This window comes from Pinus tabuliformis, chromosome X, assembly GCF_031772625.1.
Source record: "Pinus tabuliformis cultivar Carrire ecotype Pingquan chromosome X, CPIR1, whole genome shotgun sequence".
In the NCBI taxonomy this organism is placed as follows: Eukaryota; Viridiplantae; Streptophyta; class Pinopsida; order Pinales; family Pinaceae; genus Pinus; species Pinus tabuliformis.
The window spans coordinates 1,136,670,681-1,136,696,471 of NC_142308.1; positions in this window are offsets into that span (position 1 = coordinate 1,136,670,681).

Here is a 25,791-nt window from a genome sequence, read left to right on the forward strand (position 1 = left end):
ATCGTTTGCGAAAATGGACCGTGGAGGTCTAGGGGAACCTAATGGTGCAGCTACTTAGTGTCATCACTCTGTCTAGAGGGTGGTTTGATTTCATGTTCCCGTAGCCAGACCAGGTGGATTGGGTCTTGACAAGGTACTGGCATACTGAAATGACTCTAGTCCTGCTTAAGTGATGGACTCCGCTCTTCGATCCTGAGAAAGAAAACATAGGAGCTGGTCCAATTTGGGTTCGCTGCTGGGTCTTCTGCTCCAATTTTTGGATGAGGATATTTTCAAGGTTATTGGAGATGACATGGGGGTCTATCTTGACCATGATAGGGCATATCTAGATATAGTTGTATAGCTTTAGCCAAAATACTGGTGTGTCTTGACACCAGAGAGGGACTTGTGGAGAGTTATTTGCTTTAAATGGGGGAGACCACCACGCAAAAAATACTAGACTATGAGGGTATCTATTTCCGTTGTGGTTGGTGCCATGAGGTGGGTCATTTGCACAAGTACTGCCCCTTACTTTCAAGGAAGCAACAAAATCCTTCAAGGTCTCTGGTATCGGCAGGTACACAAATGATGGAGGCAGGTTTTCAACCACAGGTGGACCATCCTAAGGATTCGAAGCCTCAATAGCTCGAATTTGGTCTGTCTACATCGCAACTGGACAATGTGTCATCTGCAGCCCTCTCACCGGATCTTGGGCCAGAGAATCGACTTTTTCAGGTATTCCTTCCCCCCTTCCTCTGTTTTCAAATGATTGTCTGTTATCTGAATTTGCTTTTGCTTCTATGAGTTTGTCTGGTTTGGTGTCTGAGGTCAGCAAGTTGTGTTCCCCTCTTTGCCTGGTCATAACTGCCCCTTCCCCTCCCCTCAGCACAAACCCCTCTACTATCATGATTCCACCTGCTCCGTCCCTTGGAGGAAGCCTCTAGTGGTTCTCACCACTATTTCCTTCGCTCCCTCCCTGCCACTCAGACCCCGACCTATGGTTTGGATGTGGATCCCCTCCCTTCCATCCCTTCAAAACCCCCCGTGGCAGACAATCTCACCTTTCAAAAGCCATTAATAGGGTTGGCATCGAAGTGGCTTCTAGGGTACAAACCTCGATTGATTGGGTCCTTAGAGCAAAGGGAAAACCTCCTAAGATTACCCCATGAAGTGTCTCTCCTTCAAATGTAGGGGCCTAGCCAGCCCAGACAAAAAAAATGGCCCTAAAGAGGTTATGTCTTTCAGAGAGACTAGATGTTATTTTCTTGCAAGAAACTCTGGGTGAAGGGAGCCTCGTTAACAATCTACTCTTGAAATTCCTTTCGGACTGGGTTTTCCACTCCTTGGATGTTAGAGGGTGCTCAGGTGGATGCACCACGGGTTTCAATAAAATAAAAATAAAAGCACAAAATGTTTGGGGGGGGAGTGGTTTCTGGGTGCTGACATTATCTCCTCAGATTACAACTTCCCTCTCAGACTCACCAACATGTTAGAAAATTATATATTACAGAGCAAAGGAACACATAAAATATTGTAGAAATATAAACAGAGAAAATGCATAAAACAAGAGAGACACAGATATATGTGGTTCACCCAGTTTGGGCTACGTCCACGGAGAAACGGCTAGTCCTTCCTTTTGTATTATCCAGTAAACTGAAGAGATACAACCTACAATAGATCCGCTGTAATTCCCTCTTTGCTCTCAATCTCCTCTCTCTTCCTCACTCAGAGTATAGATATACATAGACGCAATACAATTACCTCATATATAGTGAGGGGTTGCCTTCTAGGGAAAAAAACCCTAAAGTAAACATAACTTCTACCATCAGATCTTCAACTAATGAATGGCCCAGATTGACTACAAAATTACAATGTTTTACAAGGAAATTTTACATCTATTCTTAGCTTCGGGGGTGCTGCCCCCCCTGGACCCCCCTGTAGCGAATATTTTATGGGCGGCGTTGCTGCCCCATTACGAATTGGGGTCCAATGCAACAATAACTTTGAATACAGAAGATAATCAGGCTCCACACCCAACAATCTCCCACTTAGAGACTGATTATAACAACTCCACTGCTGCTTCATTTGTTAGACAATGACTCCACTTTAGACTTGGTTGTTTCTCATCTTCTTCATCATACTTGAAGACCAATTGAAACTGAGCAAATTCTCAGTTTCTCCCTGGTTACAACTTTTGTTAACATATATGTAGGATTCTGGCTAGTGTGTATCTTTTCCAGCTTCAACTGTCCATCTTCCAATGTTGACCGTATGAAATGGTACTTGAGCTGTATATGTTTAGTCTTGGAATGAAATGCAGAGTTCTTTGCAAGATGTATGGCACTCTGGCTGTCACTGTATAACTTACCCAACTCCTTCTTCTTACCCAATTCATCCAAAAACCTTTGTAACCAAATCATTTCTTTACTAACCTCTATAGTAGCAACATACTCTGCTTCTGTTGTTGAGAGTGCAACAACACTTTGCAGTTTTGAGACCCAACTAATAGTTGTTCCACCTATAGTAAACACATACCCTGTTGTGCTTCTCCTGTTATCTCTATCACCCGCCATATCTGCATCAACATATCCCTGTAGAGAAATGTTTGAACCACCAAAGCATAATTCTTAATTTGTGGTACCTCTCAAATACCTGAGAATCCACTTCATCGCCATCCAATGTTCTTTTCCTGGATTGTTCATGTACTTGCTTACAACTCCCACTGCATGTGAAATATCAGGCCTTGTGCAGACCATTGCATACATTAAGCTTCCAACTACTAATGCATATGGAACTTTAGACATATGAGCCATTTCTTCTTGAGTCTTTGGACACTCCTCCTTACTTAATTTGAAATGGCTAGCCAAAGGTATACATGTTGTTTTTGCATTCTGCATATTAAACCTTTTCAATACATTTTCTATGTACTCACTTTGAGACAATGTTAATTTGCGATTCTTCCTGTCTCTAGTTATTCTCATACCAAGGATTTGTTTTGCAGCACCCAAATCCTTCATTGCAAATGAGTTTGCCAATTTTCTTTTGAGCACATTTATTTCTTGCATGTTAGAACCTGCAACAAGCATGTCATCTACATACAATAACAATATAATATAGCTGCCATCATTTTGCCTTTTGAGATAAACACAACGATCAGAGTGACATCTAGTATAACCTTGTTTAGACATAAACATGTCAAATTTTAGATACCACTGCCTTGGAGCCCTTTTTAGGCCATACAAGCTCTTCTTCAACCTGTACACTAGTTTCTCCTTCCCTTTTACCTCATATCCTTGTGGCTGCTGCATATATATCTCTTCCTCCAAATCCCCATGGAGAAAGGTTGTCTTTACATCTAACTACTCGAGATGCAAATATTCAGATACTACTAGACTTAAAATAGTTCCGATTGAAGTCATTTTAACAACAGGAGAAAATATATCATCAAAGACTATACCCTTTTTTCTGTGCAAAACCTTTCACCACAAGTATAGATTTATACATTTTTCTACCTCAATCTTCTTCCTTAAACTTGTAAACCCATTTATTCTGCAATGTTGTTTTACCTACAGGAAACCTGACTAAGTCCCATGTTAGGCCCCTATACTACTAGTGTAACCCCTTATTGTTATTAGTACAACCCACTTATTATATTGATGTACCCATGTAGTGCCCATATTGTTAATATTGTGCCCCATAGAATCCCACTATTGTTATTATTGTGCCCTTACATTATTATTGTTATGTCGGCTCTGATTATGTTATGACCCCTTAGACTCCTATATATAGAAAGGAGGTCTTTTCATTTGTATCATCCAAGAATTTTTCATTTATGTAATGTAAAGGAGGTTTCCCCCTTGAAGAGGTTGAATTCTTCTGGAAAGGTCTATAATCAGGTCATCTTGGGAGATTGTGCATCACTCTTCCTGAGAGAATCCAATTTGGATCAGACTGGTGGCATTGAAAGAGGACACAGAGGGCTACTATAGGTCACAATTTCAGAACTTAAAGATCCGAAAGTACAGAGTTACAGTCGTTTCAAGGTCGAGCTCCTAAAACCAAGAAAAAGCAAGATGAGGAAGTTTCATGGCAAGGATTCGGTAAATTGGATACTTCAGATGGAGCAACATTTTGATCTACATGGTGTACAACTGTTACAAAAGGTATGTATTGCATCTTCATATTTAGAACCAGATCAATTTTTATGGTATGAAGGGCTTTGTTCTCGTAAACAAATTGTTACGTGGTCACTTTTCACGGAGGAAATGATAGCACATTATGAGGATACAAAGAGCAACACCTTCTTTAGAGCAACACCACAACAATTAGAAAGAGTAAAAGGGCTTTGTGACATAGTGGAAAGCAAAATTATGGAAACCAGGAAGTGTACCCCTCACAACTATAAAGATAGAAGTGTTGTTTCTCCTAGCCTTCCACAACCTACAAGGGTTACACCACAACAATTAGAAGAAAAAAGAGAAAAATGACTTTGTTACAATTGTGATAGCAAATGCACTAAAGGTCATAAGTGTGCTGAGAAGAAATTATTTTACATAGAATATGAAGAGGAGGAAGAAAAGGATCAAGAAACATCAAAAGAAGAAGATATACGCCAGGACCCCACCCCAGAGAAAGAAGAAATGAATCAGACCATATCTTGTAAAGCATTGGCAAGAATTACCACTCCTCAAACTCTCAAGATAAAATGACATATCAAGAAGAAAAAGTTGGAAGAAGTGAAAGATCACATTGAGAAAGAAGAAATGAATCCAACCATATCTTGTAATTCATTGGTCGAAATTACCACTCCTCAAACTATCAAGATAGAAGGACATATCAAGAAGAAAAATGTTCAAGAAGTGAAAGATCACATCGAGCATCAAGAAATGAATCCGACCATATCTTGTAAAGGATTGGAAGAAATTATCACTCCTCAAACTCTAGAGATAGAAGGACATATCAAAAAGAAAAAGGTTCAAGCAGTGAAAGATCACATCGAGCATCAACAACAAGTTCTCCAAATTTTAAAGGATAACACCACTTCGGTGCAAAACCAAACAAAACAACAGGTAGATCAACATCGTAGTGAAAAATGTTTTGATGTAGGTGATTGGGTATTTTTACTGCTACATCTCAAGCAAGCTATTTATGAGAAGGAAACGTTGGCAATACTACATGCACTTTAAAAATGGCGACCTTACCGAATGGGAAAACTCTTCAAGGATGAGGATGTGGAAGCATTGTTTTGTGCTATTTCTATTATCCAAATAGATTGGATAAACGAAGCAAGGGATGAATGGAAGAAGCACAAAGAAGTATGGCCACTTATTCAAAAGTTGCAAGAGATCCTAATTCAAACAATATTGCCAGAAATTGAAGAGGAAGGAAAAATCATATTGGAACCTGGAGCAGTCACAGAAACAAGAACTCGACAACTACGAAATCGATCAATTTCAGAGTATCTCATCAAGTGGAAGAACTTACCCGCTGAAGATTCCACATGGGAGGACAAGAATTTTATACAGAAGCATCAAGAACTACTCAAGCGTTGAGGACAACGCTTTTTGAAGGAGAGGGGCATGTTAGGCCCCTATACTACTAGTTTAACCCCTTATTGTTATAGTACAACCCACTTATTATATTGATGTACCCATGTAGTGCCCATATTGTTAATATTGTGCCCCATAGAAGCCCACTATTGTTATTATTGCGCCCTTACATTATTATTGTTATGTCGGCTCTGATTATGTTATGACCCCTTAGACTCCTATAATAGAAAGGAGGTCTTTTCATTTGTATCATCCAAGAATTGTTCATTTATGTAATGTAAAGGAGGTTGCCCCCTCGAAGAGGCTGAATTCTAAGGCGTTGATCTATCTTTACCTCATATCCTTGTGGCTGCTGCATATATATCTCTTCCTCCAAATCCCCTTGGAGAAAGGTTGTCTTTACATCTAACTACTTGAGATGCAAATCTTCAGCTGCTACTAGACTTAAAATAGTTCTGATTGAAGTCATTTTAACAACAAGAGAAAATATATCATCAAAGACTCTACCCTTTTTTCTGTGCAAACCCTTTCACCACAAGTCTAGATTTATACATTTTTCTACCTCAATCTTCTTCCTTAAACTTGTAAACCCATTTATTCTGCAATGTTATTTTACCTACAGGAAACCTGACTAAGTCCCAAGTCTGGTTATGTGCTAAGGAGTCCATCTCTTCTTTCATGGCTTGCTCCCACTTTTTCCTAGTTTCTACCTGCACTGCTTCTTCATAACATTCTGGTTCACCAAAATCAGTCAACAATACATAATATAATGAAGGAGAGTATCGTTTAGGGTGTCTACTTATCCTGGTAGATCTTCTAACACCACTTTCAGGTGTTTGAGGTGCTTGGTGCTGTTGTGGTTGTTGTTCTGACTGTTGATCATTATGATTTTTAGGCACCATCATGTTTCCTGTGATCTCGTCAAGCACTGTTTATTCTTTGTTTTCTTTTTCTTGTTTCTTTTCCTATAGCTAATTCTTATACAAAACCTTTTCATTGAATATGACATCTCTGCTCCTAATTATTTTGTGTTTTTCATAATCATAAAAGCGATAACCAAAATCATTAACACCATATCCAATAAAGGTACATTTCTTTGATTTTGCCTCAAGCTTTATTCTATTTTCTTTATTAATGTGGACAAAGGCTTCACAACCAAAAGTCTTTAAAAAAGAGTAGTTTACCTTTTTACCTGTCCATGCCTCCTCTGGAATACCACCATCCAAGGAACTTGAAGGCCCTATGTTTATTAGATAAACAATAGTATCTACATCATCTACCCAAAATTGTAAAGGCAATCCTGCATGCAATCTCATGCACCTTGCACGCTCCATAATTGCCCTGTTCATCCTTTCTGACACACCATTTTCTTGTGGTGTTCCTGGAACTGTCTTCTCTCTACGAATTCCATTCTCTAAACAATACCTATCAAACTCTTTGTTGCAATATTCACCTCCATTGTCTGATCTGAGACACTTCAACCTTTTTCCTGTCTCATTTTCAACCAAATCTTTCCATTTCTTGAAAGTATAAAATACATCAGATTTATTTCAAATACAATAAATCCAGGTTTTTCTGGTTGCATCATTAATAAAAGTAACATAATAACAAGAGCCACCAAGAGATGATACCTGAGCAGGTCCCCATACATTTGTATGCACAAACTCTAATTTTTCGCTCTTCTTTTCTTTCCCAACTCTAAGGAATCTGACTCTCTTCTGTTTTCCATAAACACAATTCTCATAGAATTTTAAATCAACATGCTTCAAACCTGGCAACAAATTTCTTGAGTGAAGAATCTGCATCCCCTTCTCACTCATGTGCCCGAGCCTATGATGCCACAATGTCGTATCTTTTCCTGTAGAGGTTAAAGCATTAAGAGAATTAGAAATACCATTGCATAAATACAATGTACCAAACTTTCCTCCTTTCACTCTTATGAGGGATCCTTTAGTGACCTTCCAGGTTTTATCTGTGAAAGTAGTTACGTAACCTTCACCTCCCAACTGTCCTGTTGAAATTAGTTTTTTCTTCAGATATGGAACATGCCTTACCTCCATCAATAGCCATTGATTTCCATTCTGTTGTTTTATGAAAATTGTACCCATTCCAATGATTTTACAGGGTTTATCATCACCCAAGCGAACATGTCCAAAATCTCCTTGAACATAATCATGAAAAAGTTTCCTATCAGGGGTGGCATGGAATGAGGCCCCTGAATCTACCACCTAGGCATCAATAATATTTTTTAAAGAAAGAATCAAAGAATCTTGCAACACATCACCTGTTACATTTGCTTCTTGATTATTTTCTTGTTGTGCATCTCCTTCTTTTCCCTTTCGAGACTTGCAGTCTTTCTTCAGGTATCCTTTCTTATCGCATTTCCAGCACACTATCCCCAATCTAGACTTGGATCTACCTTTTCTTGACTTAGTGCGATATCCAGGGCTCTTTCCTCTTTCCATTTTTCTTCCCCTAGTCTCTGTAGTCAAAGCATTACCTGATGTCTCACTGGAGCTTTTCCGTCACATTTCCTCGCTAAGGATTGCATCGACAACATCATCAAACTTTAAAGTACTATATCCAAAGACAGAGTTACTAATGGCCATAACTAAACCATTCCAACATTCTGGCAATGAGCACAGAAATAACAGAGCCCTAACTTCATCATCAAAAGTTACCCCTACAGAACTTAATTGACTGGTAACTGTATTAAACTCATTTAAATGATCAACAACAGATCCACCTTCTGACATCTTCATATTAAATAAATGCTTCATAAGAAATACCTTATTTGAGGCCAAGGGTTTTTCATATAGTTTGGCCAATGTCAACATTAAACCCTCTGTTGTTGTTTCCTTTGAAATATTAAATGCTACCAACGCCGCTAGGCACAGCCGTATTGTTCCAAGTGTTTTTCTGTCGAGAATATCCCATTCTATGCCTGTCATACTTGTTAGCTTCTTTGTCTTTCCGCTCAATGGTTGGTATAGATCTCTCTAGTACAAATAATCTTCCATCTGCATCTTCCATAGTTGGTAGTTTTGGCCGTTAAATTTTTCAACCCTAAACCTACCATCTTCTGCCATTGCTCCCACTCGAACCAGGAACCCTTCTCTCCTGCGAGTTTATCAACCAAATAGACCTTCGGCTCTGATACTAGTTGTTAGAAAATTATATATTATAGAGAAATGGAACACATAAAATATTGTAGAAATATAAACATAGAAAATGCATAAAACAAGAGAGACACAGATATACGTGGTTCACCCAGTTTGGGCTACGTCCACAGAGAAACAGCCAGTCCTTCCTTTTATATTATCTAGCAAACTGAAGAGATACAACCTACAACAAATCCATTGTAATTCCCTCTTCGCTCTCAATCTCCTCTCTCTTCCTCACTCAGAATACAGATATACATAGACGCAATACAATTCCCTCATATATAGCGAGGGGTTGCCTTCTAGGGAAAAAAACCCTAAATTAAACATAACTTCTACCGTTAGATCTTCGCCTAATGAACGACCCAAATTGACTACGAAATTACAACATTTTACAAGGAAATTTACATCTATTCTTAGCTTCGGGGGCATTGCCCTCGATGCTCCGATACCTGTTGTTAGAAAATTATATATTACAGAGCAATGGAACACATAAAATATTGCAGAAATATAAACATGGAAAACGCATAAAACAAGAGAGACACAAATATACGTGATTCACCTAGTTTGGGCTACATCTACAGAGAAACAACCAATCCTTCCTTTTATATTATCCAGCAAACTGAAGAGATACAACCTACCACAGATCCGCTGTAATTCCCTCTTCACTCTCAATCTCCTCTCTCTTCCTCACTCAGAGTATAGATATACATAGACGCAATACAATTCCCACATATATAGGGAGGGGTTTCCTTCTAGGGAAAAAAACCCTAAATTAAACATAACTTCTGCCGTTAGATCTTCGCCTAATGAACGACCCAGATTGACTACAAAATTACAATATTTTACAGGGAAATTTTACATCTATTCTTAGCTAAGGGGGCACTGCCCCTGATGCTCTAATACTTGTTGTTAGAAAATTATATATTACAGAGCAATGGAACACATAAAATATTGCAGAAATATAAACACAGAAAACGCATAAAATAAGAGAGACATAGATATATGTGGTTCACGCAGTTTGGGCTACGTCCACAGAGAAACAGCTAGTCCTTCCTTTTATATTATCCAGCAAACTGAAGAGATACAACCTACAACAGATCCGCTGTAATTCCCTCTTCGCTCTCAATCTCCTCTCTCTTCCTCACTCAGAATACAGATATACATAGACGCAATACAATTCCCTCATATATAGCGAGGGGTTGCCTTCTAGGGCAAAAAACCCTAAATTAAACATAACTTCTACTGTCAGATCTTCACCTAATGAACGACCCAGATTGACTATGAAATTACAACATTTTACAAGGCAATTTTACATCTATTCTTAGCTTCGGGGGCACTGCCCTCGATGCTCCGATACCTGTTGTTAGAAAATTATATATTACAGAACAATGGAACACATAAAATATTGCAGAAATATAAACACAGAAAATGCATAAAACAAGAGAGACATAGATATACATGGTTCACCCAATTTGGGCTACGTCCATGGAGAAACAACCAGTCCTTCATTTTATATTATCCAACAAACTGAAGAGATACAACCTACAGCAGATCTGCTGTAATTCCCTCTTCGCTCTCAATCTCCTCTCTCTTCCTCACTCAGAGTACAGATATACATAAACGCAATACAATTCCCTCATATATAGCAAGGGGTTGCCTTCTAGGGAAAAAAACCCTAAATTAAACATAACTTCTACCGTCAAATCTTCGCCTAATGAACGACCCAAATTGACTACGAAATTACAATATTTTACAAGGAAATTTTACATCTATTCTTAGCTTCGGGGGCACTGCCCCTGATGCTCCGATACCTGTTGTTAGAAAATTATATATTACAGAGCAATGGAACACATAAAATATTGCAGAAATATAAACACAGAAAATGCATAAAACAAGAGAGACATAGATATACGTGGTTCACCCAGTTTGGGCTACGTCCACAGAGAAATAACCAGTCCTTCCTTTTATATTATCCAGAAAACTGAAGAGATACAACCTACAGCAGATCTGCTGTAATTCCCTCTTCGCTCTCAATATCCTCTCTCTTCCTCACTCAGAATATAGATATACATAGATGCAATACAATTCCCTCATATATAGCGAGGGGTTGCCTTCTAGGGCAAAAAACCCTAAATTAAACATAACTTCTACCATCATATCTTCGCCTAATGAACGAACCAGATTGACTACGAAATTACAATATTTTACAAGGCAATTTTACATCTATTCTTAGCTTCGGGGGTGCTGTCCCCGATGCTCCGATACCTATTGTTAGAAAATTATATATTACAGAGCAATGAAACACATAAAATATTGCAAAATATAAACACAAAAAACACATAAAACAAGGGAGACATAGATATACATGGTTCACCTAGTTTGGGCTATGTCCACGGAGAAACATCCAGCCCTTCCTTTTATATTATCCAGCAAACTGAAGAGATACAACCTACAGCAGATCAGTTGTAATTCCCTCTTTGCTCTCAATCTCCTCTCTCTTCCTCACTCAGAGTACAGATATACATAGACGCAATACAGTTCCCTCATATATAGCGAGGGGTTGCCTGCCACGACAAAAAACCCTAAATTAAACATAACTTCTAACGTCAGATCTTCGCGTAATGAACAACACAGATTGACTACGAAATTACAATATTTTAAAAGTCAATTTTACATCTATTCTTAGCTTTGGGGGCGCTACCCCCAATCCCCTCGCTAAGGGGGGGCTCCCAAAGGTCGCAGCCCGCCGCCCCTAGACCCCCCTTGCAGCGAATATTTTACGGACGGTGTTGCGACCCCATTACGAACTAGGGTCCAATGCCACAATACCTTTGAATATAGAAGATAATCAGGCTCCACATCCAACACAACATTTATGGACCCTGCCATAATAGGGAGCAGTTCTGGCTTAGACCATTGGAAGATGATTTTATGCAAGCAGATAATATGATCATTGGGGGAAATTTAAACTTTGCACTAGGTCTGGCAGATTACTAGGGTAGCAGAGCCCAATTTGACCCCCTCTCGGTTTTTTTTGAAACTCTTTTGTACACCCATGAACTTCTAAATATGGTTTCAGACAAGATTATGCCGATATGGAGGAACAAAAGGATAGGGAAAGAGGCTTTGGCTAGAAAGCTAGACCAATTTTTGATAAAGGCCTGTCTTTTATCCGGATTGGATTGTTTTCACTAGTGGGTGAGTACACGAGGGATATAATATCACTCCTCGATTTTTTTGGAGATTAGGGATGGAAATTACAAACCATAGGCGCATTTTAAATTCAACTCATCTTGGCTATATGAAGCTGAGTTCCATAAACTTGTCACTGAATCTTGGATTCACTGTAGGCCAGGCGATCATATATCCCCATCTAAAGTCATTACAAAAAATCTAGCTTGTCTAAAAACAAAAAAATTTGAATGGGCAAAGGAAAAACAGAGGAAGGACAAGGCAGAACTTCAAAGGATTGAAATAGACCTTAAATAATTGGAAGCCTCTCGGCTTACTACTTTTTCATCGATTGAAACGAAGGCACATTTAATCCAACTAGAATTGGAAAAGATTAGATTATTGAGACACAAAGAGGAGTCCTGACATTTAGAAAGCAGAGCACTATGTCTAAAAGCTAGGGACAAGAATTCCAAGTTTTTCCAACAATATGCCAGGGGGAGAAAGTTTCAACACTATTTGGGAACTACATGATCTAGAAGGGAGGGAGGCAAATACATTCAATCAGTTGGCTGATATTGGTGTTTGTCATTTTTCTAAAATTCATAAGGCCCCATGGGGTGTAACCGTCCCGGACATCATTCACATTGCAGAGGCTCTACCTAGTTTTGTCGAGCCTCATGAGATGGAGGCCTTATTAGCATCGGTCTCACAGGGGGAACTTGAAGCTGTGATGAAATGTCTTAAAAAAGACAAAAGTTTGGGGTCGGATGGGTGGCTGGTGGAATTGTATAGTACTTTCATTGAGCTTATAGGGCTAGGTCTCCTCATGGCTATCGAGGATTACAGAATCTCAGGCAGAATGTATGAAGGATTTAATGCAACATTCTTGGCCCTCATCCCCAAAATTGACAAACCCCTTAACTTTTATGATTATCATCCTATCTCCCTCTACAACAACATCCATAAAATTATATCCAAAACCATTGCCCTTCTTGTTAAACCTATCCTCTCTAGGATGATCTCCAAGGAACAATTTTCTTTCCTAAGTCATTGCCAGATTCACTAAGCCATAGGGATAACCCAGGAAGCCCTCCATTTGATCAAAATGCAGAACAAAAAGTCCATCATTCTAGATATTGACCTCTCCAAAGCTTTTGATCGGGCTAGTTGGTCTTACCTTCAGCTCATACTCACTCATATCGGCTTGCCCCCCTCCTTTATCTCCTGGATTATGTGTTGTATCTCTTCTGCCTCCTTTAGTATCCTCATCAATGGGGCAACTTCCAGTTTTTTTCATGCTGAGCGTGGTCTTAGACAAGGGTGCCCACTCTCCCCCCTCCTCTTTCTTCTAATCATAGAAGGTCTAAGCAGACTAATAAAATATTCTTGTGAGGCGGGTAAAACCCTACTCTCCTCTAGTATGTAACATTGTAGAGATTAATTGTAGCATTCGACCTAGAATCTAACAAAATAGGGCCTTCTAGAAGGTAAATGATATAGGGAAAATTTAAGGGGCTAATATTCACAAGTGGGCTAATTTTCCATGTTTCTTCCAAAAAAATCCACTAATTTCCATTTTTTCTAAAAAAGTATTTGCCCAAATTTTAGAGTATAAAATTATTATACCTTAAAATTTGCCAAAAATTTATAGAGGTTATATAAAATCATTAGAAATTTGAATTTTTTTCCAAAAGTATTGTCAAACATTTTCTTGTTTGCATATTAGGGATTAGTTCAATTCGCGAAGGCTTCTAAAATTTTAAATAAATTTCCATCCTTAAAATTTTCAATCTAATATATAGAAAATAACCCTTATTCCCAAGAAATTATTTTAGTATGTAACTAATGCTAAGAGGGATATAAAAAAAGTAGGTGTTGATTTCCATAATATTTTATCTTCTAAGGTCAATGAAGAGATGACCCAAATGAAGAAATCAATTCTACATAAGAGGAAAATCCTCACCAAAGAGTAAATTGAGGAAGAATTTAAAGGATGGATTCTCGATATGGAATTCTCTAGAACTAGGGACAAAAACATTTTGAAGTCAAGAAAACTATATTGGTTTAATAGAGCATTCATTGCCCAAATTATAAAGAGATATCTCCAACAACAGGTCATCCTCCATAAGTTGTAATTCGTTGAAAATAGATTTGAAGCATTGTTTAAAGTAGTAAGGAACATTGACCTCATTGTTTCCAATATCCAAGGCAATGATAGTGATAACATGTTAGATCCTAAAGGCACTCCAATATTAGAGGGAATCCCATCCAACCTAATCATAATTGAAGAAAACTCTCTGCTAGCAAAATAAGATCATAAAGAGCTAACGTAATGACCCGATCATAAAGAGCTAACATAATGACCCAACTATGTAGGCCTACAAGATGAAATTCATCCTATGTTTTTCTCTTTTTAGTTTAATCTTGTTAATTTTTATAGTGGTTACCTATTATTTCTTATTACATTCAAATTGTTTAAGTTGTTAAACTTTTGGTATCTAGAGATGATGAGTTTCCGACTTGGTTTCCCAAATAATAAACTACAACCAAACATAATTGTACTATTTTTATCATATTAAGATAAAAATATGCTAACTTTTCAAAAAAATCTTAATTAATACTATACAAAAAGAACATTTAAAGTATATTTATTAACTCAACATTTTAAACTATTATATGGTTTCCTTATGGTCTAACCTACGAGGATTTCAACTTTGAATCTCATGCTTTTATATATTACTTCATAAATAAAAAAAATCACTAATTGAGCTACACCATGTAGACAACATTTTAAACTAATAGATTAATTTTTTTTAATACAATCATTTTAAAATTAAATAAATCAAGATTTTATGAAAAATTAAGTAAATAAATAAATTCCATCTACGAAGGTGACAAATTTTCCCGGACAACCAAAAATGGCTAAAATGTGATATTTTTTTTCAAAAAATATAGCAGTAGGAGTGTTTGAATCATGTTTTGATGGTGAAAATCAATTCATCATCATGAAAAACCTCTAGGGAAACCCAAATCTTCAAGTTTGATTGATGTAACTTGGATTTACAAAAATTCAACGAAATTTTATCAAAATCTTGCTAGAATTTCCATGATTTTCCAACAAATTTGAAGCCTAGTTAAACTATAACATAAATAAATAATATTTTTAAACATTATTGGAAAATTTTAATCTTATTAAACAAAATATAATAATAAATGTTTAGAGATGATAGGGCTTTCTTATCTGATTTTTGAATTACATCTTTCGTTGCGATCTTAGTTTTCTTAAAAAATTAAAGAAATAAATAAATAATATTTCTAAAAATTATTGAAAAAATTTCATATTATTAAACAAAATATAATAATAACATTTAAGAGATGACAGGGCTTGCTGTTACACAGTAATTTGTCACTGCCTTCACTCCTAGTCCATCTACTGTGTCATGTGTCCAAGTCAAACATGCTTGTACTGAACAAATGCTCTCTTGTGCTACCAATTAACCCACTTTTCCTAAGTTATCTACCTCATCGTGATTATGGACTTAATATATGTGCTGAAGGACGCTCATAAGCAGTCCAGACGCGCTGCAAGTGCGGAAGTACATCTGATTCCTGCGATGGTTCAATTTCATGCACCAGCGCGGGGCTACTTGTTATCTTTAGCGATGATCTGACTGGTTACATTGCTCACTAGCGATGTCAGCGCTGAAGCTCAGTTATGTACCCGCGATGATCTAGATTGGGCGAATTTGTTCCAACAGTCAGCCTTCTGGATGACTCTAGACCTAGTTGTTGGCATAGTTTGTGTCACCCTTCCTTCCCTGGTGTGGCAATTCCGTCAATTGTGATGCCTTCCTTGGGGATAAGCTCTCTCTTCCACCTTTCATGGAGGCTTCTTCTCCTATTTAAACACTCACCTTTGATATGATCAGCTAGTGGCTAGTTGGTAAATTCTTGGTTTGAGCAGTGCTGTTAGTGCTTTGATAGATAGCTGGTGTGGGTGTGACTAGTGTGAGAGTGTTGATAGCTTGTGGAAGGTTGTTAATTGCCCTTGATTTTATGTAAAACTTGTGAATGAGAGAGAGAGACTTGTATGTTGGGAGATCCATCTTCAAAGAGTGAATGCTTGAAGAACATGCTGGCTGGATCCCTCTGAGAACGCTTGTGACGTCAAGACTTTGGTTGTAATCTTACTCTTATTTCATTATTAATACAATCAATGATGTTTTCTTATGTCTTGTATGTGATGTACTTGATAGCTCATGACTTCTTGACTTTGTGAGTAAATGGTTCATTGTTGTTTTCCGGTCACGTGCTTTGTTGTATTTCCTTTGCTTTGTTCAGGTTGATCACTCATTGAGGAGAAGGAAGTGAAAGTGGGAGAAGCGCAACAGAACTCCATCGACCACTGGTTGAGGTAGGCCTCCAACTTTAACTATTTAAGGAAAGCTATTATTGATCTGTCCTTGTTTGTGACTAGACCCACTCTAGGGCTAGAGGGGTTTCTCTGTCCGCAGAGCGAAAACTTTCCTGCATCACAAATTGGCGACTCCGCTGGGGAGTCTACCCTATGTTCTTTTTCTTGTTTTCTTTTGTTTTGATTTTGATTTTAGTCTCTCTTTGCTTTTGGGGATTGATTATCAGTTTCTTGGATCACCTGGATTGATCTGGGAGGTCCCTCTACTGTCTATTAGCTTGGCTGGTTTTTGTTTGGGAGTCTTTGGCTCGTTTGCCTTTGTTTTTTGCATCATAGCGGAACTTAGTCTAACAGTCGCAATGACATCACAATCACTCTTTTGTAAAATCCTGTGCATCGCGGAATAACATCACACAGTCGCGGCGATCCTGGAAATTGGATCATCGCGGGAAAGACATGTACTTACGTGCTGACAGCGCTCTGTTGCTACAACTAGCTCCTTATTAGCGCTAGTTGCTAGTGTTCTACCCGCGATGATACCTGTAGAATTGATTTTCTCAATTCTGCCTCCCGAGTTTGCCAGTCCTATTGATCCCTTTGCCTTTTTGCTTGCTCAGTCATTTGTTTTTCACTGTTTATGGTCAAGGCACTCTTTCTTTGGCTTTGTTGGATGAATCTTGCCTTTTTGTCCATGTGACCTAGTTCATTATTTCAAGTTTCTTGAATCAATTGTCTTGGTTGTTGGTTTGTTCAAGATTCGTTTGCATCCCTCTTATTGGTTTGATTGAGCCTTCCTCATTCTTTGTTTCTGGTTGATTTTTAGTGATAGTTATTGAACCAGTCTTTGGTATTGATTCGATCTCTTTTCGCTACCGAACATAGATCACAATTGTTTGGATCAACCAGTTTTTTCACACTTGCTTGTTTGCTTCTTTGAATTTAAAGCGTTAAAAATCAAAAGATTGCATTCATTTAGTGTGCGAAAGTGAAAGTGAATTTGCATTTCAAGGTTGCATATTGGAAAGCAAATGATAAAATCTCTCATTAGTAGTACCCATGCACTGTAGGAATTGATGTTTGTATGCATTGTGTGATTGCATTTGTTAGGCTTGGTTTTCTTGGTTTGGGAATGATCTCTCTACCCTCTCGTAGGTAGGCATTCATTGAAGAAAAGGATATTTCATTCATTTTAGCTGCATCCTAGGTTTTGTTATATACATACGGTAGGGCCTGAAAACTGAAACATAATTCAAGATCAACCTTAAAACGAACTGAATAAATCTAACAATGCATTGGAACATAACGCTCATTATTTAGAGGTCTAGGCTAGAGACGTGCTCCGACGTCGTTAAACCTAGTCACTATTGTTCTCACTCAAGGTTGGGTGATTCCTCCTTCTTTGACTCAATAACAATCTAGTACAAAATTGTGCTCCCACATACCATCGAGTATATATTGGGAGACCCCACTAGGTTATCATCCAATATCCTTAGGAAGTTGTGTCTACCGCCTTGCAAACCATAACGCACCGAACACGGCATTCGAGAAGATTGACTGCTGTACGGAAAGTCCTTGGTTTTCATATGACTGCCAAGGTGTATATGCAGTTTTACGGGTTGTTTGGTAAACCTTTTGCCTAGTTCTCCAGAGTAGTCACTTTCGCTCCTTTTCGGACTCCCTAAAAGAAAAGGTTCATCTGAGCACTTGTCCTTTCAAGCTCATTAAACCTCGAAAGAGATAGAGTCACCTTTTCGTCCTTTTCTCGACTCTTGAAATATGAAAAGGTCAAGTTTTGTTCCTGTGTCATAAAATTTACTGCCCACGAAATATTCCTGGTAATAGTTCGAGTTCTTGGTTGTGATAAGAGTGTTTTTCAGGCTCGTTCTCGATGGCAACATTCCCCGAGTCTACCGGCCAAGGTCTTCCCCTAGATGGAAATCTTGGTCCGTTTTCCTCCATTTGGAAATGTCGGTGCTCCGTATATGGAAACATTGTCTTTGCCTGGGTTAACCATCGGTTTGCCCGTGTGGTTGTTTTCAACCTCGGTGGTCCTGAGTGTCATGACTCCTGTTCCACCATCTTCTTCGTCTGAACCACGACATGTTGATTCCAAGGTTGAGCCTACGCCTTCTTCCCCTGTTTCTTCACCTTCATCTCCTCCTTCGCCTAGTGAAAGTTTCACATCTAGTAACTAGGAGACTAAGAAGAAGAAGAAGATGATGATGAAGAAGAAGAAGTCCGATAAACGCAAGGCCACCTGTGCAGCTACTTCTCCGAGTACATCTCAGGTCGAAACACCTTCTGCTCCTTCGCGGAAGGTTAAGTTTCCTTGTAAATTATGCAAGGGTGACCATCTTCTTCGTGATTGTCCTGGCATTCCTAGGATCTTAGAAGTATGGTCTCATGATCTGGCTCGTCCCTCATCATCCTCTGAAGCTCATGACGATGCTACCTATCAACTGGCAGCGGTAAGAAGAAAGGGAAGATTCGATTCCCCTGTAGACTATGTGAAGGCAACCATCCCCTTCACCTTTGTCCACTCATGGATAAAGCTTCCGCCATTTTGGAAAGTCTTACAGCTTCTTCACCCCAACTTCCCATTGGTTATCAGAGGCTCTCTTCAGACCCTCTCCCGGTTGACAAAGAGATTAACTTATATTCTTCTCTTGCCCGTCCTCCTCTTTCCAAACTTGGCTGTGCTAAGCCTGTTCCAGACCAACCATTGGACGGAGAGAGTGTCGACTTGGGTTCGCCACCTGTTGATCACTCTGTTTCAGAAGAGCACCATGCTTACGTTCTTTTCGTCTCGTCAGATTCTCCTGAGTCCGAAAACAACCCTCCTATCCCTGCTGGTCAAGAGGGTCCTTCTTTGGTTCCTGTAGAGCAGGGGGGCAATCATACGATACCCCCACCAAGTAGCTCAGTCGTTTCCTTCAACTGGAGTCATTTGACTGCCTTCCACCTTCCATCCCATGTGCCTTTCCAGATTACAGTACATGCCTATGATAAGGCAGTACCTGGCATTGTCCTAGATGAGGGTGCGTCAGTTAGTATCATGCCTTCCACTACTTCGTAAGCTTTGGGCTCCCCACAGCTTGTGTCGGTCGCACAGAATCTGTTAGCGTTTGATGGAGGAACCAGTCAACCTTTAGGGATCCTTCCGAAGTTCCCTGTTACTTTGGGAGGCAAAACCGTCTATATAGACGTACTGATTATCCAAGGTGCTTTAGATTCCAGTCTTCTCCTTGGTCGTGACTATGTTTATGCCATGGGGGGCCTCGTCTCTTCATTTTTTCGTGTGGTTTTTTTTTCCACACTATGGAAGAGTGGTGACTATAGATCAATTATCGTTCTTTAGTCCCCCGGTGCCTCCTGCGCAGCTATCATCCCCTCTCGGTTCTTACTCACAAGCAGTACCTTCTTTGCCACAGGTCAATTATGTGGCTACCCGTTCCGTCTCCGCCTCTACTGATGATCATGTAGATGGTCTCGTACATCATGTACTGGGGGCATTGGAACCCAATCTATCATTGGTGCATCATGACATGTATTCCTCCCAGAGTGTGTTTCTTCCATCCCGCGAAGACCTCTTGGGAGCCATGTTCTCGTATGGCCCATGAATAGGGTTATGAGGATAGTTCTTTTCCTATCTCAACCTCGTTAAAAAATGAAACCAGGTGTCCCGAGGATAGTTCTTATCTTGTGTCGACCTCGTTAAAAAATGAAACAAGGAGTCTTGAGGAAAGTTCTTGATCTTGTGTCAACCTCGTTAAAAAATGAAACAAGGGTTATGAGGATAGTTCTTTTACTGTGTCAACCTCATTAAAAAATGAAACAACTCCCTTTCCAAATCGAGTCTTTGATTAAGATCTCATAAAATCCAAGTCGAATCTTTCCAAGATCTCGAAAGTGAACCTTCATTCCATCCACCTCGTTGAATGTAATGAAGCTTGGGGGGCATGTACCTCGATTTGCATCATTATGCTGGGGGCATGCGAACTTATAACAAGCATAGTTTTTTGTTTCAAGCTTGTGTAAACATGAAACCAAATCCAAGCAGAGTTCTCCATGGTTCAAGCTTGTGTAAAAATGAACCCATACCTAATTTACATCTCGTGATTTCCGTTTATCCGCTAAATTCTGCTAGATGAGCCTTGGTTGTTTCATTCCATTGCCACCATCTCTTTGGCCGATCATATGCTTTCACTTGGTTGTTTTTCCTTTCCTGAGGAACCACAGCAATGCATGGTTTTATTAGCTAGCCTCTTGACCATTACATGTTTTGAGTAGTTCCACCATTGTTGGAACCAGTTGCTACCCTTTATACCACTCATTCCTCCAGGACGAGTCTCCTTTAAGCTATTTTCTAACTCGTAAAAGATGAAAAGATTGCCGAGTATTTTTCTCTTTTTGACTCGTTAAAGAAAACAAAAATGGAGGTCTTCTTTCAGCACTTTTCGATCGTTTAAAGACGAAAAGATTGCCGATTTTTCCTTTTAACTCGTTAAATGGAACAAGAGGTGGTCTGCTTTAATCTCTTTTCTGACCGTATAAAAATGAAAAAAGATTACCGGGCTTTTTCATTTTAGGCTCATTGTTGGTTATGAAACAACGTGGTTTCAATCGCTTTTTTACTTTTTCTGGGTCGAGATCACTAATCACGAAAGGTACTCCTTGATCATAATGGTCAAGCGGTTCTTTCGAGTATCATTTTATACTTTTTAGGGATCGAGAGACACAAATTTATGAAAAAGGACCCCCCTAGAGTTTTCTTTTCCGTGTCTTTTTCAAACTCTCTAAACATGAAAAAGACTCCGAGTTTTACCTATGTCATACTCGTTAACCCTAACGACATTGGACTCGTCACCATGACGAGACTCGAGCTTCTCCTCCTAGGGCTCGTTAAACTATTACTGGGTTGGATGCGACCGAAGGTCAAACTTATATCACAAGCATATGCTATCCCCTTCAAGCTTGTTTTCAAAAATAATTGGGGTACTCGCCAATAATGGTGGGGGAAAATTTGGAAATCATCATTGATTGTCTGTGGCAGCTAGTCACTCTTGAACACTGACACTTTTACCTCTTATTGGGTTGGGATATCCATACATCATCATTTTGCCTTCCGCGAGTTTGAGTTGTCATTTAACCTCATTCCATCTGATCCATGCTGTCTCCATTAAGCCTCTGATCCTTGGTACCTGAATGCTGCCACCCTCTCGAGTCGTGTCACCGACATGTTCAAGAGTATAATCCTTCTGCAGTTTACCACCTTGCTTCTTTCTCTGATACTTTGTTTCACCATCTACCTCTTGTTCCTCGTCTCATGTCGTTGATGGGGGAAACATTGTGGCCTTCCTGTGACAGGTCGTCTCCTGTCGACATCAGCTCATTATCCAAGAGATTGATCTAGAGATCCCTTTTGGTACCTTGGAGCTTGCATGCCTCAATGGCAAGTTCTTCGCGCCTGACGGTTGACTTACATCATTGGTCGTCGATTGGGTGATTCCACGAGTGTTCGATTTAGGTCATTCCTCACACTTTGTGGATTGTACTGGACAGTACCTTGAGAACCATTGGCATTATTGGTGGTTTCTCTCGTGCTTGTTAACGGTTTACATCATCGACCGGTAATCAAGCGACTTTCTCTCATGCTCGACTTCAGCACCTCTATTCGCATGTTAGAATTTGTACTATGATCAGTTGGGTTCAAGACCCCGAACTCAGATTACACATGTTCGGGCTGCGTGGATTGGTTCGTGATTACATGACTCATTGATGGATGGCTGCAACCATACCTTTGTCATTATCATGGTCTTATTAGCTGGATGGTTGCGTCCATACCATAGACCTACTTCATATGTCTTTTGGATGGCTGTGTGTCATGCCTAGACTATGTATTTCACTATCAGAGATATTGTACTTGCGCATATAGGTTCTTTCAGATGGTGTTTCAGCTCAGTTAGTTTCGTAAAGCATTTCACCCCTCCCACTCTCTCGGGCTTCATACTTTAGGGGGCATTTGTTACACAGTAATTTGTCACTGCCTTCACTCCCAGTCCATCTACTGTGTCGTGTGTCCAAGTCAAACATGATTGTACTGAACAAATGTTCTCTTGTGCTGCCAATTACCCACTTTTCCTAAGCTATCTGCCTCATCACGACTATGGACTTAATATACGCGCTGAAGGATGCTCATAAGCAGTCTAGACGCGCTGCCAGCGTGGAAGTACATCTAATTCCCACGATGGTTCGATTTCATGCACCAGTGAGGGGCTACTTGTTATCTTTAGCGATGATCTGACTAGTTACATTGCTCACTAGCGATGTCAACGCTGAAGCTCAGTTATGTACCCGCGATGATCCAGATTGGGTGAATTTGTTCCAATAGTCGGTTTTCTGGATGACTCTAGACCTGGTTGTTGGCATAGTTTGTGTCGCCCTTCCTTCCCTGGTGTGGCAGTTTCGTCAATTGTGCTACCTTCCTTGGGATAAGCTCTCTCTTCCACCTTTCATGGAGGCTCCTTCTCCTATATAAGCACTCACCTTTGATATGATCAACTAGTGGCGAGTTGGTATATATTCTTTGCTTGAGCAGTGCTTTGATAGATAGCTGGTGTGGGTGTGACTAGTGTGAGAGTGTTGATAGCTTGTGGAAGGTTGTGAAGTGCCCTTGATTTTATGTAAAACTTGTGAATGAGAGAGAGAGAGACTTGTATGTTGGGATATCCATATTCAAAGAGTGAATGCTTGAAGAACATGCTGGCTGGATCCCTCTGAGAAGGCTTGTGACATCAATACTTTTGTTGTAAGATTACTCTTATTTCATTATTAACACAATCAATGATGTTTTCCTATGTCTTGTATGTAATGTACTTGATAGCTCATGACTTCTTGACTTTGTGAGTAAATGGTTCATTGTTGTTTTCTGGTTACGTGCTTTGTTGTATTTCCTTTGCTTTGTTTCAGGTTGATCACTCATTGAGGAGAAGGAAGCGAAAGCTGGAGTAGCGCAACGGAACTCCATTGACCACCGGTTGAGGTAGGCCTCCAACTTTAACTGTTTAAGGAAAGCTATTGTTGATCTGTCCTTGTTTGTGACTAGACCCACTCTAGGGCTAGAGGGGTTGCCTCTGTCCGCAGAGGGAACACTTTCCTACATCACACTTGCTTGTCTCGTTTTTGAATTATATATTTCTGTTTTGATATTGGTTTTCTGAGTGATAAAACTAAGACCAAACCAAACATAATTGTAAAATTTTGTATCATATGAAGATAAAAATATGCGTAGATTCCTCAAAAATTTCTTAATTAATACTATATAAAATTTATTAAGTCAAATTTGTACTAATATATCAATTTTAGAATAAAACAAATTACATTGATTTTAAATAAAATAAATTAAAATTTAAAGGAATAAATAAATAATAATTTTTTTTAATATAATTTGAAAACTTATTTTATTAAACAAAATACATTGATATTATTTTAAAATTAATTAATTAAACAAAGTAAAACCCAAACAATAGTATTTATTCTCTTTATCTAACTCTAAAACATCGTATTAAATACACAATATTTAAGTATATTATATTCCCCATGCTTTGTCAGAGGGTGTGAGTTTGGAGGGGTGTCGTCTATTACCAAGAGTAGGCCATACTTAATCCACCATCAATTAGAGGACTTTTCATCGCACTATCATGAATTCATGCAAGCTCATATTCAAGAAGAAATTACACATGTTAAGGGAGAAGTTTCAACATAGATACGTCCCCCCTTAGACATGGAGGTTCTCCCTAAATGGGAAAATTAGATTCGAGGCACAGGACACACAAGAGGAAATTTCAATAAATATATGAAAATTGTTGATCTCTATTGGTAGATGAAATTTTATACTAGGTCGCATGCTCTTAGATAGGCACAAGCATCAAACATATATCCCCCACTCCCATGAGTACTTACATCGACATTTGAGGGACTTATATACAAGGATGGAGCAAATTGAACAACATCTCGATATTCCCCCCTTAGTGGGGAAAATATTTGAGGTCTCAAAGGAGCCCATACAAGTTGAATTCTTAGATTTAGATCACTCTATCTAGTTTAGTTATCATGTCTATATTTTATGTTTCTCATGCTGCAAACTCTTTACTACAAAGTTGTTTAGATGAGCTCAATTTTGTTCTATTTACTTTTGTCTCACCTAGTACATAGTTGACCCCATCCTCCATACAGAGAGTTAATTTTTGGATCTGCTCAGGTCTCCCTAGTGAGGGACTAAGATAATATATTTCAGCTTATCTTGTACTCTCTAGTTTTTAAGGCAATAAACTTTTCACTTTACAAAAAAAGAGTATATTAATATTTTTGAAAAATTAAAAGGCTATTTGTGAATATTGAAATAAAGTGAAGTCAATTATATGACATTTTCAAATTTTCTATATATATTTTTTACTCATAGTAGGGATTCTTAAATTTAAACTATGAAATATGTATATAATAAAAAATTTCAAATTTTTATATTAATAATTGCATCTGAGTGCAATGGGTCTATGATTTGAATCTCTTAGAGGGAAATTTCCTTTGCACTTGCAGATATGCTACTGGGAGATCGTTCGCCAAATTCATCAAATTGTTATCAAATCTTTGTCAATCTTCCTTTTTGGTAACCACTTCTCATTAGGGTTTTCTCTTGAGATATAGTTAAAGATCTCAAGTTTTATTTAGAGATGTTAGTGAGTATTCCCTCAGGCATGCAACACCTACTTTTTCAAGGTAAGTGGTTGGATGATGTTGATCCTCTCTCAGTTTACAACATTGGCAAAGATGTCATTGTTTTCATTGTTCTTCATCTACAAGGGGGAATGGAGTTAAACCCTCCTCCTCTCATACATTTTCTTATAAAGATGTCTTCCATGCTAAACCCCACCCAATTTTCTTATAAAGATAAACCTAAATGACTCCTAAGCCATTTTTTATCAAAAAATTGAGCAACTTCACTCCCTAGAAGTATCTCACTTAGGTTTATAGAATCTTCATCATCTATATTTAGAGGCATCAATAATATGTCATTTTAATGGCCTCTCTCCCCGCACGATTAATCTCTTCCAATGGATGCATACCATATGGACTAAGAATTGTAAGGTTATTTTCTACATAAGAGGGTTCTTCATTGTATTATTTGAGAAATTAGAAGATTATCACAAAGCTTTACATAAAGGGCCCTACTTTTGGGTCAATGTTGAAGTGTTTTTAACCCCTTGGTTCCCAGATTTTGACCCATCCACAACTGTCATTAGAAGATGCCAATATAGGTTATGCTTCATAATTTCCTACTAAATTGTGGCACTATGCAATCTTTCAAGGCATTGGAGACTCTCTAGGCCATTACCTTACATATGGCAGGATTTGTGTTGAAATCGATATCAATAAAGGGTTATCAGACCAAATCAATTTAAAAATTGGTGATTTTCACTAGAGCAAGGTTCTAGACCATAAGAATATTGTTTTC